Source organism: Thalassophryne amazonica, chromosome 1, assembly GCF_902500255.1.
Source record: "Thalassophryne amazonica chromosome 1, fThaAma1.1, whole genome shotgun sequence".
Taxonomy (NCBI): domain Eukaryota; kingdom Metazoa; phylum Chordata; class Actinopteri; order Batrachoidiformes; family Batrachoididae; genus Thalassophryne; species Thalassophryne amazonica.
Genome location: NC_047103.1, coordinates 148,033,918 through 148,040,551, shown reverse-complemented (window position 1 = coordinate 148,040,551; position 6,634 = coordinate 148,033,918). Strand labels below are relative to the sequence as shown.

The 6,634-nt window shown below is 42.5% G+C and overlaps 1 pseudogene; it reads left to right on the top strand.

Annotated features, from left to right (window-relative positions):
• Positions 1-4,175: 4,175 nt before the first annotated feature.
• Positions 4,176-6,067, top strand: LOC117516400 (annotated as a pseudogene).
• Positions 6,068-6,634: the final 567 nt, after the last annotated feature.

Genomic DNA, 6,634 nt, shown 5'->3' with positions numbered 1-6,634 from the left:
ATTTCCATAGAAACTACCCAAACAATGTTTCATACAAACTTTTTTAAGGGACATGACAGTGTTGTGGTGGAAATTACGGCAATAGTGTGGGACAACTACATTTGGTTTAAAAAAAATTACAACAGCTGTATAACATTGAATACCCCAATTATGTTTTGATTATTTTACTAATGTTGGGAAGGTGTCGTGACACGGACCCACAACAGGGGGCGTTAAATGAACGGACAATGGATAAGCCAAAAAGTAACAATTTAATGTTGTGAAGCGCACAGCGAAGTACAGACAATAACAATATTGCGGAATGTCAATCATACACAAGGTGGCGTGTGGCAGGCTCGAAGATAGAAGATGTCTGGTGATAGAAGAGCCGGAACCCACACAGCTTCCACCACCAATGGATCTGAAGAACACCGGAGCCGCCAAGCCCTGCGCCCCAGGTGGCCACTGTCTTCAGCAGTCAGACCCGGTACTGCTGGCAGAGAACAGAAACAGTTTGATGAGTGTGAGTACGCACACTCAGTAATCCCACAGTCAGTGTTCGGTAAGGAGGGAGAACCTCCACCTCCAGATACAGAATCAGTCGCTTCCTTAGGAGGAGTGAGAGGCAAAGACGTCGCTGACTCTCACTGTCAACCACTCCAGCAGGGACTGAGACACAGGAACACGGCTGCAAAGCAGATCAATAATAATACCGTTAGGTAAAGCAGAGAAGATTACCTGTATGGTAGATGATTTCTCGGCGAGGAGGTGGAGTTGCAGTCCGGCCTTTATGGAGATGGTGATGAGTTGACTGAGTGACAGCTGGTGCTGATGAAGAGTGACAGCTGTCACTCCCAGTGGCTCCGGCGCCCTCTCGTGCTTGATGCCCGCACTCCAAGCAGGGCGCCATCTGGTGGTGGTGGGCCAGCAGTACCTCCTCTTCAGCGGCCCACACAACAGCTAATATTTTATTCAGTGATATTTTAAAACATTAGAAAAAATGTTTTTTTACTATTCATTTTTATCATTGAAGATCAAAAGTCTGGGTGTGGGACAAGCACAAAACGGCAATATTTGCATATAATGATGCTGAAAAAAGGTGAAAAAGTCATCATAGACTACTAGAACAAATTTCTTAACACACTTTCATTGTAAAGATAACTATAAAAGTGTGAAATTTCCCCTTTTTTCTTTTTTTCATAAAATATGATCAAAGGACATAAAAGTGCCCGTAGTCTAAGAATTACCCAATAATGGCATCCATCAGAATTAAGACAACACATATACATTTGACATTGTTTATGTGCACTAAACTTGAAACAGTCCGTTTTCCAAATTGAGGCGATGTGAGTGTGTGGTAGCCCCTGCAACAGGAGTCGCGCCGCCGCTAGCTTGGGGGGAAACGGGGACCTGCCGCAGCTAAAACCGCGCAGCCCCTGGAGGGGAGAAGGGGTGGCGTGAGCGGTGGCCGAGATGGGGTGTGTGATGGGGGGCAGGAGGGGAGGTAGAGGGAAAATGGAGCATGCTTCAGTCTTTGTCCATGTGTGAGTCTGTCTGTACTTGTGTACTGGAGTAAGAGAGATAAGGAGGCAGCCAATCTTCCCAAGGCCGTAAAAATTCTTCTGGAGGAAAACAATGGGCATTTTATCCTTGAGAGGCTGATAAGCCTGCCATGTTTGTGGTTGAGCAGTGAAAAACACTTTTCCAGCTTCACATGAACAAACCAGATCCCAATTATGAAAATTCCCCGGGCTCTGAAATCTTCACCTTCTCCTGCAAGGCGCCCATTTGCTCCTTGATGTTATCCAACTTGCGTCTGAGTTCATGGAATGCAAACCTTGGTTTGATCTGGTTTGTTGTATGAAAATCCTTCTCTGTTCAACTCCACTATGAAGCTATGAATGGTGAATTGAAATGCAAAATTTGCATTATGCAATATAAGTTGCTTATGCATATGTATCATGTATTCACAATATAGTTTCTTTTAATGACACAATGGCGTTGTCACATGTGTCCTGTGTTTTTTTTTTTTTTTTTCACGGAGTCCATGTATGCCCTCCAAAACACGTGGCAGTGAGTTGCAATACCCACATCAACCACAGTGGCAGTATCACTGCAGAGACACTATGCTGTGGCACAAGTTTAAGTACTCTGCCTGAACAATAATAAAAGGAAAATGAACAGTTTGAATCGTTTGTGTTTGTCCACAGTTATTGTGGATTTGTTGTGATACATACATGGGAAGAGACTGAAGAGGCTCTCAGCTTTGTTAAACATACTGGAGGAGTGGGGTACAATTAGTTATACCTAAGAGCTAACGTTAGCTTATCTAGCCGGCCTTAGCAACTTTCATCGTAGCTTACAAAATAGTTGGTTCCTTTGTGTTTGATAACAATCTTCTCCTGTGATGTCTTATCCTTCTTCTGTCTTATTACTTATTATAATACATTTAACTCCTTAACGCCTATTGTCGCATATATGCTACAATATTTGACTCAAATATGCAACATACCAAATTGACCAGTATGCCTGTTGTCGCAAATTTGCAACATACCATTATTATTATTATAACAATATAACATAAATTATTACCAAAATACCAAAATTACTATTTATTTTTTTGTGCAAAAGTGAAATTAATAATCTCAACATTATTTACCATATGCTTAAAGGCAAAAACACACACAAAACATTTTTTTATATACAGCTATATAAATTTGGGCGTTAAGGGGATATATACCTTTTTCTTGAGCTGCTTGGGTGGGTAGGGAGAGTTCCCATGGGATAAAAAAGCTTTTTAACCTACCATCCCTGGTTCTCAAGACCAGGCACCTAAGTGGCTCTACTCTACTCTTTTCTACTCTCCTATTTTACTCTTCCTTTTTAGATATTTAGATATACCTTTGTATACTGACATAGTTCCACCTTAGAATTGGAATATAATATATAAAATATACCTTACTGAATTTTCATGTATTTAAATGGGCGGGGGTGGAATCAAAGCACACAGTTTGCTCATTTGACATTAAGCTTTATTACAAATGAGCAACTTTTGTGTCACACAAAGCACAACCTGCTAAAGACATCAGATGTAAGATTAGGGAAGGAGTTCATTCTGTCAGCAGGAAGCAAGAGGTTCACTTTTACCAACAATGTTTACAACTGTAGAACTCTATGAAAAAAAAGAAAGGAAAAAATGAGAACACAAACAAGTCAGACAGGTAATCCACACATTTGTTCACCTGGACAAACACAAAACCTGTCCTCTGCCCATCATTGAGGTCAAACAGGAGGAACCACTAGCCAATCAGAGTGCACCTTTAATGGGTGACAAGAAAACTCATAACATTAATAATATGAAGGTTATGATGATGATGTCGATGAAGGTACCAGTTCTGCTGGTCAGGTTAAACAAACAAGTGTCTTACCTCCCGAGATGGATGTGCAATCATACAGGTTTGAATTCAGAATTTTAATAAAATTTAACAAGGTCGTGTTCAACACATCCCAGATGGGAAGAAACTTGAGACTCGACTTGGACTTGCAAAACATGAACATCTCTGGTCTATCTGGCTGTCATTCTTGCAGGGGTGCTGAAGAGGGAAGAATAAGGAGAAGAATTCTAGGGGCCCATGATTGACAGGGGCCCAGAGAGTCCCCTAATACAATTATAATACTGGCAAAATAATATGGGGAGTGGCCCAGGAAGATTTCTTTCTATGGGGTCCAAAATCCCTCACGGCTACCTTGATTTTGAGTACTCATTTATACAAACAAACAAACATGCAGACAACAGCAGTGATCACAAAACCTCCACCTACTATAGGAGTCTCCATTTTGAACATCCAAGATGACGGCCATATAGGTGTCAAGGCAAATGAAAACATTGGTTTACAGAATAAACTCCGCCCCTCCCCCCAAAGAAATCCTATGAAAATTACAAACCAAATATGGTGAAACTGACAAAAGACAGAAGATGCAGAGTTTTGAAGGCAGTGTCAGAAAATGTTTATTGTTTTTCTTGAATAATGAATGTGTTTTGTGTGCTGCTGTTTCTAATTGTCCTTCATGAAATCACTCCTTGAATTGATTTCCACAGATGAGCTGAATGAGTTGAACTGATTTTGTGCTGTCAATGAATTTTCATTCCTTCAGTCTTGGAGAGTCCTGATGACATCTTGAGCTGCTGTGATTGATTCTTGGTGCTTCTCTCCTACCTCGTGTTGCTGTTCACTCTGCCCCTCTCCATATGGAGGTGCTTTAAGGTCAGTTTTTGATCATTTGCAGCTGATATTTAGATTATTGACAGTCGATAAGCAGTCGTCGGGCTGCATCCGGTCTGATCACGTCAGTTATTGAGGCTGACTTCATGTTTATTCTGTGTTTTTTAATTCTACAGCTCTGCACATTAATCCTCTATAATGTTTCTTTACTTATATGTTTTTGTGTTTGATTAAACGTATTTAAATGATAAATATTTTAAGTGATCAAATCTTGTTTTTAGTGAAAATGAGCTGATTGAACATCTCTCACTATCCACTTCCAGGATAAACGTAGATAAAGAACAGAGTGACTTGTGAGCACTGATGTGGTTTCTCTCTGTCCACAGGTCATTCACACGTATGAGCGGGCCGTGATCTATCGCCTGGGACACATTTGGCAAGGAGGAAACAGGGGACCAGGTTGGAAGTGTTTCTCAAACATTCGTGCAGAAGCTTCATCATGACTGTGTTTGTTTGCGGCGGCTTTAGTTTGTCTTCTTGTGATGTCACAGGGTTGGTCTTTGTCTTGCCGTGGACGGACACTTTGATGAGAGTCGACGTCGGCACCATCACCTTCAACATCCCACCACAGGAGGTACGACACACACGTCCACTTACACTCAACACATCAGTGTGTGTGTCACAGTCTGAGACGTTTAAAGCACATTCAAACTAGAGCGGCACTCAGAGCGCACAGTGCACCTGCACATACAACAGTTCACCGCATCTGGATCTTAGTTGGACGTCTTTACAATTTCTCATGTCAAACACATTTTTCTTTCAAAATATATGCATCAGTTTGTGACTTCTGACAGTAAAGGTCAAAACATTTTGTTTCATATTGTTAAAGAAAATAATTGTTTCCTCGATTCACATCCAGATCATGAAGAAAACAGCTGTTGTTGCTCTGCTGCTTTCAGGCTGTGACTGAAGATCTTGTCCGGGTGTAGGCTGATGGTGTGATCTGCTACCGGGTCCAGAACGCTGCCAAGTGTGTGACCAACGTCAGCGATGTGCACGTGGCGATCCGGCTGTTGGCTCAGACCGCTGTGAGGAAGGTCCTGTGCACAATGAGCCTGCGTGACATCCTGTCAGAGCAGGAAGAGGTCACCTCCATCATACAGGTACACCAGCTTTTAGACTCTCTGATGATGAACCAGTGTGAGGAGGTTCTGCTGTCAGACATCTTGTTCAGGATCTAGTGGTCTAGAATCAGCTCCCCTCTCATTCTTCTCTATACAGTAGTGTTGATAGTACGACTCCATTAGTGGGCGTGTCTCCTGCATGTAAACATGGGCATGTTGAGGTGTCTTCTCCGTCCACTCTGGAAGCCACCATGGAGGACTGGGAGATCCAGATCCAGCAGGTGGAGATCAGGATGTCCAACTGTCCCCAGCAGCTGCACAACTCTGTGTCAGACAAAGTGTTCAAATCCCATCAAATATCACAACATTCCTGAGTGTTGGGGTTTTACGTTTTATTCTTACTCAGTTCTTTTTAGCCACATGTCTGAGATCATTGTCTGAGCAGTGATACCTCACCCTCTGTCCTGTTCTTTCTCCTTTCTTTTCTCTCACTCGCTCCTGCTTCAGGTGGTGGCTGCAGAGGGACACCTGAACTCACCGCTGATGCAGAAGGAGGCGGCTCTGACTGGAGAGTTTGCAGCAGCCCCGAGGCTGCGCTACCTGCAGACCCTCCAAAGCAACAGTTTCTTTGGTGGACTCCTCGCTCGGGGGGAGTGTAGAGGTGCAATGCCCACACATGGCACACCTTATGCTCCCCCACTCGTACCCAGTAACGCCTGCCATGTTAGACTGCCACTCTGACAAAATTATGTTTTGAATAAAAACTATTTTTAAAAACATGTTTTGCATTTGTGTTTAGATTTGAGATTAGACACAAAAAACATGTTTTATTGTGTAATTTAATTGTAATTTTTAGCAACATTATTTAAACAGGAGAGAGTAAACTATCAAATTTCACACACAATGTGAGCTTAAGGGTGGGCTGCGAGGTCAAAGGTTAAATATGACAAGCATTCTGTGAGTTTACAGTAACCGTATTTGAGCCACATACAAGTCTGGCAACACAAGAACAGTGAGGAGCATCTCGTGTTGGTCAGGCTACTGCTATAGAATTATTTGCTCAGGGCTCTCATCCCAAGATCCTAAACTGACAGTGGGGGGGTGCTCCCACTGCAAGACTAATGCTAACATTTGCTTGGTTTTCCACCTAAATTTCCTCCTCTCGTCCTCCTGCTCCAGTATCCTGTCGTTCTTCAAATGTCAAATTCAGTGTTTTCAACTAATATAGTGTAGCGTCTGGTCTGCCTGGAAGTGACACACTGTGGATCTCTACATTCTCTCTCGGTTTGGAGAGATGGATCCTTAATT